Below are 22,009 nucleotides of genomic sequence, written 5' to 3'. Positions count from 1 at the left end.
TTTGAAAAGAACACAGAGTTGAATGTTTATTCCTTTTGGGTAGAAATAGTTATCTATTCACAGTTTGAGTTACACTAGATTCATTGTAAGAAATAAAATGTAATCAAATTCACAAAGCAGTATTATTTTCACCAAGGAGAAAAATCTCAAGCCCAGGGGATTGCCTATATCAAAAGGTTGAATAAAGGAAACAAGATTCTTCAAGAGGAATTGAGAAGATGGAGAAGTGGAAGACAATGGTGTCATAGAGATCAAGAGAGGAGGGTCTGAATGTGGAGGGAGAGAGTCATGAGTGTCCTTTGGACTTACAAACTGAAAGTTTACTGGTACCCTTTTTGCATGTGATAGTCTTATCAGTGTTTATTCAAGACAATAGACAAGTCTGTTTAGACTTCTAACTTGTGGAGGAGGAAAATACAGAACCTGGAAAACGTTATATGTTATGCACTATTTGACCAAGATGCCCCTCACCCACAGAGTTATTTTCCAGGAGTGGTGGTAATATCACCTCTGTTGGTCCTTGGTCCAAACTTGCCTAGAAAATGAATTCAGAAGATGATTTGCTGGGATTAGGGATTCACTGAGCAGCCACAGGTTTTCTGTCACCAGAGACAACTAATTTTGTGGTCACTATCAAATATTTGGACTTCTTCTCTTTGTTAAACTCATACCCAAGGTGATAATACCTTAAGTCACTTAAGCCTTAAGTATTAAAATAGCAGTAATAGTAAAATCTCAGAATGGAAATCATATGATTCTTTATAAATATTTTGTGTTTAGCATTTTTTAAATTAGGTAAATCATCACTGACTTTCCTTAGAAAGACTTTGACAAGGTAAATTGATTCTTTCTTTGCACAGAGTATGATGAATAGATAACTGAAAAGATAGATCATCCAGAGAGAGAAGAAGGAAATTTTCAATGGTAAGCTTTCAAATTTTATTGCATGGATTTTTTGCATGACTTCCCCCACCTCTTATTAAGCAACTTTCCAGAATGCAATCAGAATTAAGAAGGTAAGCAGAAATCAGATCTGTATAATGTGAACTGATTTTCAATGCCTAAAGCATGTAATGGAAGGGAGCAGAAAATGGAGCAATAACAGCTCCTTAGTCAGGCTGCCTTAGTTGAAATCTAGGCTTCATTTAGTAAGTACGTACTATTGGACAACTAACTTAATCTGTCTGTGCCTTACTTTACTCATTTGTTAATATTCTCTAGTAATAGTGATTAAATCAATGAGTAGCTCTGAGGACAAAATGAGATTTTACAGGAAAAATTTTTAGAATTCCCCTGACACTCGGGAAGTTCTCGGTAAACGTTAATTGTTACTGCTGGAGTCACAGAATCCCAGCCCTTGGAAGCGTGTAACAGTCACCCTGCCCACCCCTCATCCATTGCTGGGACCCTCTTACCAAAATCTCTGGCATGTTGGATGGTGATCAGCTAGGGACTGTCACTTGAATTAAAACAGTTACTAATTTGGCTGTGTGTGTGTGTGTGCGTGCACACACAGGTGCTTGACTTTCAACAGGATGAACACACAGGCATACTTTTATTGCCATCTCCTACATCCACCTAAACAGAAAGGAAGTCTCTGACTAGAGACAAGCTCCGTCATTCTATATCTCCTAAAGTAGTCGGTCCAGGTTAATAAGGAGGGAGGGAAGGGAGAATGCAGGTAACTTTCAGAAGCCTGCAGGCCTCCTACAGGCCAGAATGATCTCCAGGAGAGAGATTAGAATTTAAAAGATCAGTGACACTGCAAAGGCCATCTATCATTCAAACTGGGAATGTTTTGAGAGTAAAAAGGAACGCTATGAATAATTATACTGGGAGAACAGGTATAAAACAGGACTATCTTGGGCAAAAGAAAGTGTGTAGTCATGCTGGTTAACACGCATTGTTGTAATGGACATGTGTACATTTATTTGCTGTTGGAGGGACTGAGTATACAAACTTTTTAGAAGGCAATCTGATTGTATCTATTAAAACATTTTTGGGGACTCTTCGACCTGGTAACTCTGCTATTGGTTATTAGAGATTTTCCCCTTTATGAGTCACCAAAATTTTGTGTATTAGTTGAACCATATGAAATTTCTAGATTTGTCATTCTGTGACATACTACAAAGACAGTTTCTTATAGTTCAGATTAGTAAAATGATCAGGAGTTGATCTAGGTGTTGTAGGGCCTGAAGCTTATGGAATTTGGGGACCCTCTTTAAAAATCTTCCTTTTGTTAATTTTACAAAAATATTTTACTCTGTTAAGACATTCCCAGGACCTCAAAATGCCTAGGGCAAATGAAGGCTTCTAAACTTAAGCTATACTACAGACACATGTATTCTATTAAATATTTAAAAAATAGGACATACACATTCTTGTCTAGACTTAAATAAGAATGGAAGTGCCATGTACTATATTTGGGGGTATATATTAGTGCAAGAATTCTAAAAGTCAGTTTGCTAATATGAATCAAGAGCCTTATCCTTTTTCTACTCTTTATCCCAATAATGTTACTCTTGGGAATTTATCCTATGAACGTAATCTGAAATAGTTTCATTTTTTAACATTTAGCTCTGTGATCCATTTGGAATTAAGAATGGTATGTGGTGTGAGATTCAGCTCCAATTTTATCTTTTTCCGAAAGGCTATCCAGTTGTCCCAATACAATTTGTTTTAGAAGTCAATCTTTATGCCAGTGATACAAGATGGAATCTTTTTCATAGATTACATTTCCATACACATTTGAGTATATTTTTATATATTCTATTCACTGCCATTGGTTTATCTTGCTAATCATTCCCCAGTGCTGTAATTAATTATGGAAGATATATACATTATTTTGATATCTGGAAATGATATTAAACTTCTCCCTACCTTGCTTTGCTCTTTTTGTTTCCATTCTTTCTGAATTTTAAGTTTAAGCATAATAAAGACGAGTTGTTTATTCTAACTTGTGCCAATGCTGGAAATTTCAGAAAATTAAACATTTGGTCTCTGGAAGAGATAATCATTCTACAACTTCAGAGATTCTGTATGCAAAGTAATTAACGAATTTACAGTGATCTCTTGATGTGGTTCATCTTGGTTTTCCTCTCCTCCTCTTTCCTGTATTTCTTCCTCTTTCTCTTTCTCTTTTTACCCTCTTGTTTTCTTTTTTCTTTTCTTTTTCCTTCCTTCTTTTCTTTTCTCCATTCTAGAAGCAGACTTCCCAAAGAAGGCCTTGATGATACTAGGAATTTTTTTTAAAAACTTTATGTCTTCTCATGTTGCCTTACTGTTCAACTTTTGTACCAGAACATTTCATTTTGAATAAAATGCTACTGCAGGGGGGAAAATGTCATTGAAGAAGAACTTTTACAATACAGTTGATCATATAATAATCATATAAAGACTTTCAAATGCATAATGTAGAAGTTTCCATTTTTAATGCTTTTTGGTTAGATATTCTGTTAAAAATAAAACAGCAAAACATTTTAAAAATGACCCCTGATGTTCTAGCCCCAAACTGTCTTCTATAAGGCAATATTTTGAAATCTTGGAATAAAATGTAAAAATATGCTAGCACAAATTGTAGAACTAATTACCAATTCTTGTTCATATCTAATAAGTAAATTTAAAGAAAAGGTAGTGACCTCCATTGAGAGGAAAGGAATTGACCCAGGATTGTGAGGAAACAGGACTGTGAGGAGAGAGACAGACATAAAGAGCTAGAAAGATTGGGATTCAGGGAAGCTTTTGTGTGAGTGATAAGAACGGGATGAGAGAGAGCGTTTGAGGAGAGAGCTGTCTTAAATTGGGAAATAGACACCAAGCAGAGATTTACCTGCAAGAGTCTATTGGAGAAAGCTCCTAAAAATAACACGTGTAAGGGAGAAAAAGAAGCAGACTTGGGCAGGGAGAAGAGTTGAATTGTCATATGATCATAACAGAGGCCTTAGTCAATTTTACAGGTAGTCCTGGAACCTGGATAGCCTTTCTAACTGAAGCACAGGGGCTCAAGCCCCCACATCAACTAGCATTAGATGTCGGATGCTCTCCAAAAGGAGACTTAACTTGAGTAGGGCAGCTCCCTTTGGATGAGGGCAGTTCTCAAAGAGAGCCTGGCAGCTGGAGGAAGGAGTGCCTTGTCCCTGAATAAGTCCAGGCAGTACACCATAGCATCTACCACAGCAGCTGTCATTAATTTGGGGGAATATTGACAAGAATGATGCTGGGAAGATAGGATTTTGAAATGTTCTCCTGCTTGTTAAGTGCACACTTGTCCCTCACAGCTTAAGCATTTTCTTTATAATCTAAGGAAATATTAACATTTCTTTCAATTACATTTCCCATTGTTACTGAAATTATTCTTATTATTTGATTGACCCTATGCAGAGATTGGGCCACATGTGATCAGCTTTATTTTCACATAAAATAAATTTTGGAATAGAATTAATTGTGATGGTGACCGAGAAGGGAAAAATATATAAATAAAAGATGGTAGATTTACTAGAAAAAGAAGGTAATTGAAAAAAGGATGTCTTGGAGAAGTAGAAAAAAGCAGATCTAATGGGACAGAGAGTCGGGGAGTAGAAGACTGTGACCAGCGAGTAAAATTTCCTCCTGGAATATTGAGAGATGAATTGGTTTAGGTCAGGGATAGGCAAATTTTTTCTATAAAAGGCCAGATAGTAAATATTTTGGGCTTTTGGGTCCTTCTCGTCTACTCAACTTTGCAGTCATTGTGCAAAATTAGCCACAGACAATACTTAATCAAATGGATGTGACTGTGTTCCAACAACATTTTATTTACAAAAACATAAGACGATCAGACCTGATGATATGATGATACGGTTTGCAAGCCATAGTTTGTGGAGCCTTGGTTTAGGTGACGAAAAAAGACCACTGAGTGGCTAACTGGTGTTTGCCTGACTTATGACACTGACTTGTAACAAATGTTTTTAAAGATTCCAAATAAAAGAGACAAAAGAAGATACAAAGAGAAAGCTGGAATAAAATAACCTTATGTAACTCATAATGTGATCACTTTTGTCATATGGTTGATCATACATGCACAGCCTTTCATTTCATGATATACTAATTTTTTTCATACTTCACATTTATATTCTTACTTCCTAAATACTGAGTTTTCTGAGATCGAAGCAACAATTAATCCAGCTAACATATGCCACCCTAATAAATCCAAATGGATTTTGACAAACAGGCCATAAAAAAACAGCTAATCTCATGATAAAAGATGTGGCAGTAATCCAAAAGGAACAGATTAGACTTCTAAAATACACGTGTGACAGGAGTCTTTCCTCTTAATTTGTGTGATTCTTGACAAATCTGTTACATTTCACATGTTATTATGCAGCTGTCCAATAAAAACACATTTGATACTTTTCCAGAGTTTTAAAATCTACATGACAAATTTTAAACTCCTTTGAAAAGGATAGTCAATGCCTTTTTGGAATAAGGCAATATTTTCTATATCCAACTTGCTTCCTGGCCAAATCCATGAACAGAGATGTTATTAAGGAAAGTCTTCGTTGGCCTGTATGAGATGAGATGATCTTGATTGTACAACCAATAGAAATGTACTCCAAAATTTCATTTATTCATATAAATTGGGTACCCAAATAATTAAAAAGGGAGGATTAAGAGAAGCCTTTATGTTGCTTATGTCTTTTGGTAAACATATGCTATTCAGTTATGTACTGAGCATGCAAGAACCTAATGAGCAAATTGTGACTGAAAATTGTGAAGACAGACTTAACCTTCTGTTTCCTCCTGGTAGAGGAGAGCAACAGCTAAAGATGGAGGGTAAGTGGCAGAATGACAATAGCTTTGTTAACTTGACTCTGTAGACTAGATGATCATTGCCTGAAATGCCAGCTTCTGGTTGGCTGTAAGAAAATGCCTTTTTCTCATTTCGCTCACCAGCTTTCCTCCCTCCATTTAAATGGTAATTACACATTTATAATGCATTGCAAGTATGTCTAGTTTTACTCAGAATCCTTTGGGAGCTCTAGAGACTAGTGTTTTCATGATGAGAGATACTCTTTTGGAGTTATTTCTTTGCTTGGGAAGATCTCGGTTCTGTTAATTTTTTTTTCTACTTTCACTTGCCCATTTTTTACCCTCAAAACCATTAGGATTTTCCCAATTAAATAGTGAGCATTGGCAAAATTAAAGCATGATATTCAAGTCATGTAACTTTAAATAATCTCTTGAAGTATATTTTAATTACATTGGTGGTTGCTGCATACATATTAATTTGGTATTGAGAATTGTTTTCCTATAAATGTCAGACTAATTTGCAGTAAAATCACCCCCCTCAGATTTTTCCCTTTACAAAATTATATTCTTATATTCTTTAAGAATGTAATGGTTAATTCTGATCCTGCATCCTTCCTTTTTCCCTTCTCCTCTCTGTGCATGGCATTTAGTTTAAGATTCATTGTGGTATTCATAGCAGTGCTTATGTGTTTCTTTACATGTAGTGTTTTATCTTGACCTTCCAAATAACTTGAATGCAATAGAAGTACCAAACAAAACCTGATGATCTGGTGAAATTAATAACGACAAGTACTAAGCATGAATATCTCAACATATTCTTGATCTAATGTTTATGTAAGCAATTACTTTTTATCAGTAAACTTTTATCCTTCTAATATCAAGATCATTTTTATGTAAATGTCCATCAAATTCTTTGAAGTACAAGCATTTTTTGCCAGGTTATTTATAACAGATAAGATTAATAATTAATATATAAAGTTGACAAATATAATGCAGAATAACATTTTTTCTATATGTATATAGTGATGATTTCTGTTAAAAGAGTGTCTGTATGAAATAGAACCACATAAATGAGACCCTGTGAGTAATTTTTAAAAATCAGTGAGGGCAATAACATTTTTCTCAAAGGACTCCTTCTAAAATGTGATAAGTACTTTTTTGGGAGATAGGTGAGTCCTGTGGTCAGGTTTAAAAGTTGCATCTGGAATTTACTAGCTGTGAGATCTAAGGTAAATTGCATCTCTAAGCCTTGGACTTCCTCATGCATATGGGAATAATAATAACCACTTCGCAAGGAAGTTTAGGAATAATGTAGGAAAAGCTCCTGGAATATAGTATATAATGAATAAATGGCAGCTCCTGGGCAAGGGAAGGAGCCAGGCAAGATACTACCGTGAAGTAGAGTTTGTCTCTGAACCAGCAAGATCCTGGGTTCAGATCTCTGCCCATTACTTTTTAGCTGTTTAATACTAAGCAAATTATTTAAATACTGTCTCCCTATATGAAAGGGAAATAATACTGCTATAAAAGTTGTGTCAGAAGTAATATAAATACTGTATATAAACTACTTTTTATAGTGCCTGGCATATAGTAGGTACTTAATAATGGTTCTATTGTTGCCTGTTATAAGCCTATTATGCCACTTTCAGTCTGTAGGAACTATGGGAACACATAGAGGAGCCTTACAGTTTACCTTAAGACACTTAAAATCTTTAAAGGAAGATAAGACCTTGAGATAAGTGGAAGTTTAGATAGTACAAAATATAGTGTATTAAGTCCCACAAGTTAAAGTCTAGATAACTTCTGTTCATAGGGGTCAAGAAAGACAATGGAAGCAGTCATGGCAGCTCATCTGAGTTTGAAGATTAGACAGGATTATCAACAGGTAGAGATTAGAGTTGCCAATGGAGGGAGTTTTGGGGAAAGGAAGCAGAATGAGCAATGAAAGCCATGAAAGTGAAAGAGCATAATCATACATGAGTGAAATAGTGAATAATTTCTACTGTTTATTTAAAATATAAGGGACAGGGAAAGTGTGGGATTAACAGCTGACACTTTGACGGCACTTGTGTGCCTGGCACTGTTCTGAGGGCTTTACAAGTATTAATTCATTGAATCCTCACAACAGCCACATGAGATGTCTTAGGAAATGGAGCCCATATAGCCTATATGTGAGATAGAAAATGATGTCCCTTCCCTGAGCCTGTGGCCGCCCCTTGGTGATACATGGCTTGGTGACTGGTGCATGGGCTACACTTCTACCCCAGCACCCCTTCCTCTCTCCCCCCTTAGCCAGGTGCTTCACTCAGGACCCCTCAGCCTACACTAGATTGTGCAGCAGTCTGGCTTAAGGTCTCAGAGCTGGGCGATCTGGCTCCCAGGGTCTGAGCTTTTAATCACAACACTATGCGAAGAGAAAGGCACCTGGTCCTTATCTGTGGAGAACACTGAAATCCACACTCAGGAATTTGAGCTTTATTTTAAAGGTAAAGGGAAACATTGACTTTATTTTGAAGAAACGTGGAGGCAGTTTTTAGCAGAGGTAGGGAATAACAGTCACATTTGTAAGGAAATATACCTCATGGTATTGGGGGGACAGGGAGAAGGGACGGGTGGGTGGCTTAGAGAGGAGTGATTCCGGCAGGAAGACCGGTTAGGAGGAGAGTGCCAGTCATGCAGGTGGGCACAGAGGAAAGCCCAAACCTGGGTGGTGGCGTGAAATCGGGAGGAGACTTGAATGGCATTTCAGATTAGACATGGCAAACCCTCCTGATCATTTAGAAGTAGAGCTTGCAGGTACTGCTGTATAAAAAATAGACAAACAACAAGGTCCTACTGTAGAGCACAGGGAACTATATTCAATATCTTGTAATGACCTATAGTGAAAAAGAATATGAAAAGGAATATATATACATATGTATAACTATGAATTACTATGCTGTGCACCAGAAATTAATACATTGTAAACCAACTTACTTCAATTTTATATATATTTGTGTGTATCTCTCTATAGATACACTATATATATATATACACTTTTATATATATATATAAAAGAAGTAGAGCCTGAAAAGGGGGAGCTGAAGGAGATCACCAGGTTTCCAGCCTGGGTAATTGGAAGACAATGATGCTATTAAGATAAGGAACAGAAACATGAGTAAGGGCAAGGAAGTTTTGGTGAGAAAGTTAAAGTTTTCATGTTGAATTTGTGGTAATGGCAAGATACATGTGGAAACTCCTACCAAGAGTTGGAATTGTGGATCTGGAGCTGGGGAAATTTGAGCTGGGGAGCGAAATGAGTAAAGAGTCTACATGAAGCCAATGGCTGTGGGTGATAGTGATCATGGAGTGTGTTGAGAGAAACAGAAGTACAAGAATGGATCCTTCTGGACAGCCTTAGTCTATAGTGTGGAAAGAGGTTACAGTGTATCCCTAGAAGATGGAGGAGTGACTCAGGAAGCAAGCCAGAGTCCAGCAGTGCTGAGGTATAAGATGAGGGTGCTCAGAAACACCAAAGGCATGGCACAGGCAAAGTCGCTCGTACACGTAGTCTGTTTTGTAAACTGCAGCAATGCCTTTAAACAATTAGGAAGTTTCAGGATACTAAGGAGTCCTTTGGTGCATATTAGGTACTATGGTAGCTAAAAATAGACTATACCTTTCCAAAGTGCATTTTCTATCCTATGAGAAGGGTCCTGGACAATAAATGTTTTATCTTACAGGATAGAGGTTGCCTGGAGCATCATGTAGAGAAGGGATCTGAGTAATGCCCAGCTTCGGTGGGAAAGGACACAGATCCATCAGTAATACCTACCCTCTCTGGCAGGAATGGAGAATACTGCATCTAAGTTGGCCTTTTCTGGATTAGATGCTTTGTAAGATCTGTTAAAACTCTAAGTTTCTGTGATTATCATACGCATCCACTTTTTTTAAAAAGGCCAATTACTCCTCATGATTTTGTAGCACAGCTTTCTAATTCAAGGACTTGTGAAATGAGGCTGAATGTCAGGCTTTCTGGAGTGAATGAATGAAGAAAAACTATGTGCATTCAATAGGATAAATAAGGCAGAATCAGCGTACGCCTTCAACTCAGCCTTTTCCAAATACACCAAATACAAGCGTTAAGGGTGTGTGTGTGTGTGTTCAGTTGTTTTGGACTTAGATAAATGTTATAATGGGAGTATGGTGGGAATATGTGAAGGGAGTTGAAAGTAATTGCTTTTTACTGAAAGAGAAAAAAAATTATTTAAATTCCTCCAGTCAAGAACTTTGATTATAGAAAGCCACAGGCAGGGAACTTAAAAAGCAAATGCTGACTTGGATTATTCACTGAAGAAAATTCATGGTAACCACTTTAATGAAGTTTTAGATGAGGCTCTGCTCTGCTCTATGTAAATGACTATTGCAGAGAAGCTTTTATAAGTACTCAATATCAGAAATTTACTGTTCTGAGTCTTGAAAAATTTGTACATGAACACTTTTGGAAAACACCATTATAATTTAAATGCCTATTGGAATTAATTTCAAAATAATTTTGCTTTGTAGGATTCTAGAGCTTTGTATTTCTTCTACCATATTTACTGTATTATATGAATTTGCACAAATCATTTCTTCTCTGTGTCAGAATGTAACTCCTTGAGGGCAAGGGCAGTATTTTATCACTGTACTATTGACAGATGTGTAGTGTAGTTTCTATATGCAGTGCCTCTCTAATCACCTCTGACTTTTCTTCTTGTCCACTGACATTTTTAAGAGTCAGCTTTTATAACGTGAACGTGTAAAACATGGTGCTTGGCATCAGAAAACTTAAATCCAGTTGCTGAGAGAATAGCCACCAGAAATAGCTAATGAACAAGGGAGGTAACTGATAACTTGGAGAATAGGTCCACAGTAATTGCTGTTTTAAAACTTTGATTTCATTTTTATTTCTTCTTTAGCCACAGATAAATTCTCAGTGATATAGGCAAGGACTTTCACTATTTGGGCTCAAGAGATGCAACAACATATAGTAACATGGCTATTACCATTTCCTGTGCACACTTAGTGTCTCTTTTCCCTGTATTTTTGTTCTCATCATTTTTTTTTCCAGAGAAGGGCCTTTTGCACCAAGTCCTGATATCTGTTTGTCAAAATGCTACCTTTTTTTCCAAATTGCGTCTTAAACGCCGCATCAAACAAATATTCCCATTCTCCCTTAAGAAACTGTTATCTCTTTGCGTTTTCAGTTCATTTTCCTTTCCCCTCTCTCCTGGTACTTTTCTTAAGGTAGAAACTGTGTTTCATTGAATAGAGTGCGGAATCTGAGCTCTGTCTCTTACTATTTGTGATATCTGGAGCACATAATATTAACCTCTCTATATCTCAGCTTCCTTGTCTTTAAAAAGGAAATAGTTGCTCACTTACATGGTTGTGGTGATACAATGGGATAACATCGGTAAAGTACTGTAACTGTGCCTTGCATGTAATAAGTACTCAGTAAAGGACAGCCATTGTGGCAGCACCTTACAGTTCCTGGCATATAGTAGGTTTATATGTTGACTTGCATAGTAATGATAAACTTGAGTAAATGATGAGTTCGTTATGCTCTGATTCCAATAAGAACAAAGGTAGTTAGAAAAAGATAGGTCAAAGTAGGATGGATTTGATTGAATAAGCATTTATTGCAATTTGCTTTGTGCCAGGCATTGAGGATACAATGTGAACAAGACAGATAATACCGGGAAAAACAGGGGATGTTGGTCAAAGGGTACAAACTTCTAGTTAAAAAATGAATAAATTCTGAGGCTGTAATGTACAGCATGATGATTATAGCTAGTAATACCATACTACATACTTGAAAGTTACTAAGAGAGTAGGTCTGATATGTTCTTCCCACAAAAAAAGAAGTGGTAATTATGTGAGGTGGTGGAAGTGTTAGCTAATGCTAGGGTGCTCATCATTTTGCAATATAAAAGCATTAAATCAACACATTGTATGCCTTAAACTTACACAATATTATATGTCAATTATATCTCAATAAAGCTGGGAAAGGAGGGGGAAAGACACTAATCCCAGTGTGGATACAAAAGAAATGAGGAGCAAAGGAAAATAATAAAAAAAAATTCTAACACTGCTGGGAAGAAAGAAACTAGGGCAAATAAAGGTGGGGAATGTACTTGAGATAAATAGGAAAGGTGTTGAGGGAGTGTGGTGTAAGCAAAGATCAAAATATAGTAAGAAGTAAGCCAGGAACAGAGTTGAGGGAAGGAACATACCAGACAGAGGCTCCAGGGAGAGCCAGAGCTTCAGGTGTTGGAGAAGCTGAAGTTCAGTGTGTGAAGTGAGCCAGGGTTGAGCTGGAGACATAGGCAGGGAGTAGATGATGTGTAAGGATTTATAGTTCATCGAAGGCATTTTGGGCTTCACTAGACTTGACTCAGAGGGTTGGATTTTCAGCTGGGCTTACGACTATGTAAAATGTGGAGAAATGTTTGGGAGTAGACATTTGAGATGGAAGAGCAAAATTATAGGGTTCTGAGGAAGAATGGTGTCAGAGGAGACAAGAAATAGCCTGTGAAGTGGAGGAGGGTCACTGGAGCATATGAGAAACTGTTCTCTCGTGGAGGCTTTCATTCTACAGAACAGCTGCTGCCTTACAGTAATGGACTTGGACAGGATTTTTCTCACAGCAGACGAAAAGTCGAGCTGACATGTCGACCTTTTGGAATAGATGGTTTCTTTTCTGCCAAGTTGAACCTTTTCTGGGAATATTTGTGCTGAGTGTGCTCTCTGACCTTAGCGCAGGGTGGGTAAATTAACCTTCATGAACATGCAACTCCTTTCCTTTCATGTCAGAAGAAGGAAATAAATCATTTATGTTGGTTTGGGTAATTGAAGAAGCTTTTCATTTCCAATTTTCCTGGATGTGTGTGACTAATTTGAGTTGATAATCATTATTACCCACGCACAGCTTTTTAAGGGGAGGACCATGAGTTGGAGAACATTACATTTCTATAAAGATTGGTGTAATGGCCTTGAACTTAAGCTTTCTAGTCTAACGTGAAACCTGAGAGTTAACATTGTATTACATTTCCAGTAATGACTGTGTCCTTTTTCTTTCAGGCTTCCTTCAGGATTTTAATCATCCTTACAGCCTCTTTGAGAATGCTTGAACTTCCAAATTCCCTTAAGTCAAAATTTTAAATTCTATTGAACATTTTGGTAGAGTATTTCATTACTTCACATTATGCCTTGTGCAGTAATTTGCGATTATCAGGGTTGAAAGAGCTCTTGAAATAAGATTTTATGGTTAGTTTAAAAGATTTTTAAAAATTTTTGAATAATCTCCTTCCTAGCTAGTTTTACTACCTTAATATGCTTCCCTCTGAAGGTGAAGTGGTGTAAATATAGAATGCTCAAGCACCTGACATATAAATGTATTTATGGCATGAGGATTAGAGGCTGCATCCTATGATTATGTCTGACAGTGCTATTTTCTCATCAGTGTTACCAGACAATAAATACTCTAATTCTAATCTCGTTTACATGTATTATTACAAAAATGCTCCACTACTCAAAATCTTCCCTGCAGTAGTAAATTTTAGGTAATGATTGATATTATTAGAACCTGTATTGATGAAATATATATCAATGATAATATATTTTTAATGCTGTAGTATTTCAAATAAAAGAGGTAAAGACTCCTATTAATTTAAACAAGATACTTGAGGATTTTTTTAATAGAACAAAACTATGCCAGGCTTGTTTCAATACCAAATAATTTTTTCATCAAAATTCAGTAAGGTTCTGGTGCCTTTATTAATAAGTGTGTTTCACCAAATTTTTTTTTTTTACTTATACCTGTTAGGCAAAATTTGGAAAAAGAAGGTGTAAACTTATATTTGATATTGTTCTACTTGCAGTAACTTTGATATAAAACTAATACGGCTCCAGTTGAACTAGGGGTGGGGGATGTTATATCAAAAGTTGTGGAGAAGATGATCCATTATCATAATGGGGTGAATAAAACTCGACTCTGTATATATTTAGCAGTGTTCCCTTAAGCCAGAAATAGGGTGCAAAAACTTGAGCTAGGAAAAAACAAATTTGTCTAAGTTGAGGTGTCTGTAATTCCAGCAAGACAGACCTTGCACAGATCAAAAACTGATTTCTATGCTGGGCAGAAATTTTGACTTTGGTTAGAGAACTGAAACCGCAGTGCAGAAATAAGTAATCTCTTTTGTTCTACCAAAATTCAAGAACTTCCTGTCTTTTTCCCCATAAGTAGTAACTGAGGCTTGCTCCTGTCTGTCTCTTTCTTTCACCTTTAACTTGTTTCCTGGAGTTTGTCTTTACTTTATTCCCTCCCACCACAACTTTATTGAGGTATAATTGACAAACAAAGTTACATATAATAAAGAGTACAGCATGATGATTGATATGCATATATATTGTGAAATGATTACCGTAATCAGGTTAATTAATACATCCATCACATAGTTACCTTTGTGTGTGTGTGTGCGTGCGCGTGTGCATGTATGTGTGTTGTGATGAGAATGCTTAAGACTACTCTCTCAGTAAATTTCAAGTATAAAATACAATATTATTAATACAGTCACCATACTACACATTATATCCCTAGAATTTGTTCATCTTATGACTGAAGGCTTATATCCTTTGACCACTTCTCTCACTTATAGCCTCTAGTAGCCACCATTCTACTCTGTTTCTATGAGTTTGACTTTTTCTTTTTCTTAGATCCCACGTATAAGTGATATAATACAATATAGTATTTGTTTTTCTCTGTCTGGCTTATTTTATGTAGCATATTATCTTCCAAATTCATCCATGTTGTCACAAATGGCAGGTGTTCCTTCTTTCTCATGACTGAATAATATTCCATTGTTTTATTTATATATATACACATATATACTTATATATTATACATATAACATAACATATGTATATAACATATATTTACTATTTATAATATTACCATTTCTGGGTTTAAATATATCTTTTTTAATTAAAGAGATTCATATCTCAAAAGCATGCTAACTTTCTGAATATCAAAAATATATTAAATATATTTATCTTGTGTTAATACATATGGCCATTTGCACAAATCTTTCAAAATCTCATTAATTGATGTTTTGGGGGGAGTTTCATTTTTTTTTTTCCTTTCACCAAAATAAACTCCAATTTAGCTCTTCATTAAAACAATTCAGTATAGACTGTGTTGTCTTCTGTAGAATGTCATGTCACCATCACTAAATTATGAAAAAAAAATCATCTTTTAATTATATAACCTGAGTATGGCTCTTGATTTACAATCTTCTGAAATTGATAAACAAATACTAAAGGAAATAATAAAATATTACACTATAGTTAATTTATTTTATTGTAATTTTAATAGAATCTTTCTATTACTTTCTTTATTACTGGCCCTAACTAATTCATTTCAGAATCCACAATAATTCTGTATTTAGAAAAATCAGTTACTGACTTTTTGAAATAATTTTTTCTCAATCATTTATTTTATATAGTCAAATTGAATAATTATCAATATATTGTATTTGCAAAATGCACAATGCTATATTTAAAGGATCAGTGATTTTGGAATTGTTTGCTGTTAAGTGAAATTATAAATAACTTTGTTCTCTGCTCTGTTTGACATTTTCCTTTCATCACCTATCGGGGAGTCTAAAAAAGTAAAGTGCAATTCAGCTGGCTGTCTTTGAAGAATAATAATTTGAGATGAGAGTAAGTCGATAGTGTAGTAATGGTCTGGTGATAGCTTTCCCAGGAGATATCTTATGCAAACATGATGGAGGTCTGCCCATCACTGCACACAGAATGCTGACATTCTTGAGTTTAATAGGAAAGCATTTATCTTTTGCATCTGCTCCAGTATATGAATAGCTGTCATGTACTCCAACAAAACAGAGGAAAATTGTCACTGTGATTTAAGAAATATGCATTGGTATAAGAAAAAGCAAAATATTTTGAGCACTTAGGATTTATTTTTCTTGCTCTATTATGCCTGGTTTCTACAGTGGATTATTTAAGTTATGTTTAATAGTATTAGAATTTTCCTATTGAGTTCACCAGTATGACTTCATTATAGAAAGCTCTTTGAATTATTAAAGATACCCTGTGTGTGTGCTTCAGGAGTAAAAGGTTGTGCATTTATGATTACTGAGTTTTCAGTAGTATGTAACAAAATGAAATATCTAGATAAAATGTAAATACGATCTTTACAAGTATCTCAGTAAGACATAAAATTTAGGTCTATAAAGTAAAAATTTATTCCTTAAAGTTCACTAATTAAAACAGAACAGTAAGATAATGGAATAAAATGCATCTTGAAATTGATTACTGGAAAAACAAAAGGTGTTCTTTTAGGTTTTTAGATTCCTAACATGTTAACTATGGAGCCAGAGCCTTTAAATGTGCTAAAATACTGAAATGTTATTGCTTTTCCACAATATTTTTATTCCTAAATATTACTGCTTTACTGGGTAAAATTATGAAGGAAGCCTGTCAGATCTTTTTACATTTATGTTTTCCCAGCAGGTGTTTCCTTCTATAGCATTTTACATGCTGATTTTTCTTCTGTTTCTGTCTTTCAATTTTAACTTTCCTCTAAAAAATACGCAAGAGATTTCAAGATTATGTACACACACACATAGCATGTATGTGTACACATATAAAGTAGAGCTATAACTTAATCTGACTCATCTTTTAACAAACACTAAAATTAAGTACAAAAATTAATTTACTCCCTTGAGAATATTCACTATTTGAAATTATCCACTTATTTCAGTGCTACTGATGTTACTCAAAATGTCTTTGGATCTCTTCCTTTGAAATGTCTTAAACACCTGTGAAACATTTAAAATCTTGCATGGTGGCAGGTCATCATTTTTAAAGGATGATTGAGAGATGGAAACAAAGAATTTGTTTTTGAAATAGCAGAAAGGCATTTGGAGCCATATGTGATGAACAGGTAACTGATGGTTTCAGATAATCCATTTTTGGATTATCAGGGATAGGCTATAAAGAACTTGCTGTGTGTATGGGAGAGGAAAAATTAAAAAGCAGGGAGAAAAAGGAGGGATCCAAGCTGACTATGATAGGATAGCAATTTAAAAAGAAAAATCCAGAATGTTTTTAGCAGCTGTTGAAAAAAAAATGTTGAATTTTCTATGGTGACTGCTTTGAAAGAATGCAAACATTTGGAAGTACTGGCAGCCCATGAAGCACTGAGGTTTTATATGATTTTCATTTGTTCTTCTGAGTTCATTATGTCCGTGTTGAGATTTGAAGTAAACAGCATATAAATTAAAACTGAATCTGATTAATTCTCCCTAAGGCTCTTCCACTCATCTGGCAAAAGTCTGGCTAAAACCCTTACTCTCCACCTTGTACCATCCCATTCGATTCTTACTGTGGAGACAGCTTTGTTGAGTTTCTAAAAACTCTTGAGTGGGATAGATATTGCTGAATCTAGATGGCTCCAGGAAATGTCAGCTTTGGACAGAGGAAGCAAAGTAAATTTGGAAAAGAGGAAAGGAGCCTAGATTCAGAGAGAGTTTCTATTCTAACCAGAACTTTGAGTGGTTTTCACTTTAGGAAGCTGCATTCTGGAGAGGGATCAAAAATGATCAATTTAATACAAGCTGCTAACTGAAATTTTATACTAATTATCCAGGCTTCTTTATGTCTTACCTCATGAGATTGAGTGCTTGGAAGAGGAGATCAAGTTTTAAATTTAGGAGACCTAGTCCAATTTTCAGCTCTGACTCTACGTTGTTTGTGACCTTGACAAACTGATTCTAGAAAATGGTGCTTTGCTCATTTTCTAAATGGATCTCTTGAGTTAGATGGGTATTAGCGCCTCTATTTTATGGATAAGGAATTTAGAGAACAAGCCAGCTACAGCGAAATGAATTGTCCAAGATCATAAAGGGCTTAAGATGTGGTGTTAGGCTTGGAAGGACACAGCTTTTGTCTCATAAAAAGCTGCTTCTCTGTAAGATAACAGCTCAAAAATTTTCTTTAAATTTCTCTAAAGTCATGCAAGAAAAAGGTTATTGTGCTAGAAAAGACATCTCTTCAGTGAAACTAAACAGTTCTGGAGGAAAATGCTTTTTCAGTTCTGCAACAGTAAACCAGAAAAATCCGTGCTTGGTTTTAAAGTTAAGGATAGATATGCTTTTTATTACTTTTATTTGGTTCAAACACTTCAACTGATTTTCAGCTCAAATGCTTACTTTGTTCATCACTGTGAAAATCTCAAAGCACATAAGATTATACTAAAGGCAGTCCTCTAGTCATCTGGAAATCAAATACTAAAACCTTAGGGAATCAGTTTCCATTTTTAGGAATAGTTTTATATCCAATGTTTAATTCTAACTAACAACATTTGAGACCCTACTCTGTACAAAGCATTATAGGTTGTTCAGAATAATTTCAAAAACAACACTGCATTTAAAAATATGGCATAATACCCCTGGACATTATTTGCTGTAGAAACTAGCTAATAGGATATTTTCATGTCCTCTTGCATAAACTTGGTGCTCTAGCCTATAGACATCGATTATTTTGTTTGGAAAGATCATTACAACAGGAAAAAAGCTCAGTGGAGTGTACATCAGCAATTGTCAAATTTTTTTCATTATACAAAAAGGGCAGAACAACAAAGCATCCATAGTTCAAAACTCATAATCAAGTGTCTTTCATTCTCTCCAGTTATCTCAAAGGTGACTGGGAAACTTTCTCCAAAAGAGCCCTCAGCATTCTATAATCTTACACCTTCTGATTTGTTGCACTAAAGGAAAAAGAAAGACTAGAACTGCTTTAGGAGGAAGAACCATTTATAATGTTCTATGAAACTGAGCCATATTAAATACAGTGTTGCAAGATGGTTACTATATGGTACTATTTTGTATATAGTTCTTGAAGTGTTGTAATCTACACAATATATACTATATACTTGTGTATATGTGTAAATTTTAAACATAACATTTTGCTAACTTTTATAAAAATTTTAAACCGCAGATTCCTTAATCAAGAGTATAACTTTTACTATATTTTTCCTTTGAGAAAAAACAACTTGAATCAGCTTGAATTATTATTATTAGTTTACATAATAACAAGAATAAAATTTTACATAACTTTATGTTAACAGAACATTATTACGAACTATAACCGAATGAAAGGTTTTTAATCTTCTTTCCCCATATCCCTTTCCCTTCATCTCCTTCTTCTTTTCCCCCCAGTTTTATTGAGAGATAATTAACATATAACATTGTTATAGGTATTCAACAAAATTATATATATAAAACAAGTATATATATACATACATATATATATACATACATACATATATATATAACAAAATGATTACCACCATAGCATTGGGTAACACCTCCATCAATTCACATAGTTAAAAATTTTTTTCCCTGTGATGAGAACTTTTAAGATCTACCCTCTTAGCAACTTCTGAATACACAGTGTAGTATTGTGAATTAAAGCCACCATGCTGTATATTACATCCCCAGAACTTGTTTGTTTTACAACTAGAAGTTTGTACCTTTTGACTGCCTTCACCCGTTTCATCCACCTCTGTCAAATACCAATCTGTTCTCTGTATTTATCAGTTTGTTTTATTCAGACTATTCCACATATAAGTGAGATTATACATTTGTCCTTTCCTGTCTGACTTATTTTACTTAGCATAATGCCCTCAGTGATATCTACGTTGTCACAAATGAAGGATTTCCTTCTTTTTAATGCTAAATAGTATCCCACTGTATATATATTACCACATTTTCTTTCTTCATTTATCTGTCAATGGACACTTAGGTTCTTCCATGTCTTGGCTATTGTAAATAACACTGCAGTGAACATGGGGGTGCAGATGTCTTTTGGAAATAGTGATTTCATTTTCTTCAAATAAATATCAAGAAGTGGAATTGCTAGATCACATGGTAATTCTATTTTTAATGTTTGAGGAACCTCCAATCTGTTTACCATAGTGGCTGCACCAATTTACATTTCCACCAACAGCACAAAAATGTTCCCTTTTCTCCATGTCCTCATCAACACTTGTTATTTCTTGTCTTTTCGATAATAACCATTTCAACAGTATCAGGTGACATCTTACTGTGGTTTTAATTTATATCCCCCAATGATTAGTGATGTTGAGCACCTTTCCATGTATCTTTTAGCCATCTGTATGTCTTCTTAGGAAAAATGTCTATTCAGTTCCTCTGGCCACTTTTGAATTGCTTTGTTTTGTTTTTTTTGTTACTGAGTTGTATGCCGTTGGAATTTTGACAGGGATTACATTGAATCTGTAGATTGTTTTAGATCATATGGACATTTTAATAATGTTAATTCTTCCAATCAATGAGCACAAAATATCTTTCCACTAATTTGTGTCGTTTTCAATTTCTTTCATCAGTGTCTTATACTTTTCAGTGTATAAGTCTTCCACTTCCTTTGTTAAATGTATTCCTAGGTATTTTTTTTTTTGATGCAATTGTAAATGGGATTGTTTTCTTAATTTCTCTTTCTGATAGTTTGTTATTAAGATAAAAAAATGCAACTGATTTTTGTATATTGGTTTTGTATCCTGCAACTGTACTGAACTCATTTATTAGTTCTAACAGTTTTTGCTGGAGTCTATATGGTTCTCTTTACATAACACTGTCATCTGCAAATAGAAACAGTTTTACCTCTTTCTGATTTGGATGACTTTAATTTATTTTTCCTGACTAATTTCTCTGGCTAGGACTTCTATTACTATGTTGAAAAAAGGTGGCTAGAGTGGGCATCCTTGTCTTATTTCTGATCTTACTGCGAAAGCTTTCGATTTTTCACCATGGAGCATTTCAGCTATAAACTTGTCATATATGGCCTTTGTTATGTTGAGGTGCATTTCCTCTATACCCAGTTTGTTGAGAGTTTTTATCACAAATGGGTATTGAATTTTGTCAAATGCTTTTTTTGCATCTATCAAGATGATCACGTGATTTTTACCTTCATTTTGTTGATGTGGTTCTCACCTACACTATGTTCAATCGGTATTTATTCCAGAGATGCAAGGATGTTTCAGCCTTTCATTATTCTTTGTTAGGGTCATCATATGTCCCAGATTGCTCAGGACAGTTCTACTTTATTCCTATTGTCTTGGTGTAGTGAAAAATAGAGCCCCTTCAGATAAGCATATGAAAACGTGTTTGCCATCATTAGTCATTAGGCAAATGCAAATTAAAATCAAAATGAGATACCACTACACACTCACTAGAATGGCTAAAATTATAAATATTTACCATACCAATTGTTAGTGAGCATGTACAGAAACTATAATTTTAATACATTGCTGTAAAAAATGTTAAGTAGTGTAAACACTTTGGAAAATTATTTAACAACTTCTTAAAAACTTAAATGCTCTTACCATACCACCCAGCCATTCCATACCTAGTTGCTTACATAAGAAAAATGAATACATATGTCCATACCAAGACTTTTACATGAATGTATATAGCAGCCTTATTTGTAATAACTCCTGACCAGAAGCCCAAATGTCCATCAACAGGAGAATAGATAAACAATTATGGTATAGCCATACAATGGAATATTACTCAAATATACATAGGAAGAAATTTTTGATACATACAACCTGTAAAAATCTCTGAAAAAAGTCAAGTAAAAAAATTCTATAAAATGCAAACGTGACAGAAATCAGATCAGTAGTTGCCTGAAGATAGGGAAGAGAAGGGTGGGTGGGGTGAAGGAGAGATTACAAAAAGACACAACTGAGATGGTGAATTTTTTTTTTTTTTGAGATGGTGAATATTTTCATTGTCATGACTGTGGCAATAGTTTCACAGGTATATGTTAAAATTTGTCAAACTGTAAATTTAAATATGCACATTTTATTGTATATCAATATACCTCAAGTAGGCTGTTAAAAAAATAATGCCACCCTTCACCCTCAAGAATATTTCAGTTTGAGTGTTAGTAATGTTCTATTTCTTAATCTGGATGCTAATTTTATAGATTTTTAATCTGGTTATTGGTTTCATAGATTTATTCAGTTTTTGAAAATCCACTTATGGATATGTACCCACTTTCTATATATATGTTAAACTTTAAACAAAACTTTCCTCCAAAAGGACCTGAAAGAATTTCTGAGGGAGACATGCAAAAAGTGTCCCAGTTGGACGAAACA

The 22,009-nt window shown here is 34.9% G+C and overlaps 2 protein-coding genes across 4 annotated transcripts in view; both read left to right on the top strand.

The window, feature by feature from the left end:
* GTPBP10 (GTP binding protein 10) overlaps positions 1–13,301 on the top strand; it is a 91,609-nt gene extending 78,308 nt beyond the window's left edge. Inside the window, exons 18-19 of the mRNA XM_006211852.4 lie at positions 861–924; positions 12,889–13,301. The gene's annotated coding sequence lies outside the window, so the exon portion shown is untranslated. The remainder of the gene's footprint in view (positions 1–860; positions 925–12,888) is intronic.
* The window catches only part of CDK14 (cyclin dependent kinase 14), a 566,062-nt gene that overhangs the window by 1,011 nt on the left and 543,042 nt on the right, over positions 1–22,009 (top strand). For all 3 annotated transcript variants that reach the window (XM_072965036.1, XM_072965035.1, XM_031679679.2), the window contains exon 2: positions 861–924. The gene's annotated coding sequence lies outside the window, so the exon portion shown is untranslated. The remainder of the gene's footprint in view (positions 1–860; positions 925–22,009) is intronic.

Source organism: Vicugna pacos, chromosome 7 (assembly GCF_048564905.1).
Source record: "Vicugna pacos chromosome 7, VicPac4, whole genome shotgun sequence".
Taxonomy (NCBI): Eukaryota; Metazoa; Chordata; class Mammalia; order Artiodactyla; family Camelidae; genus Vicugna; species Vicugna pacos.
This window is presented reverse-complemented; position numbering and strand designations above follow the sequence as displayed.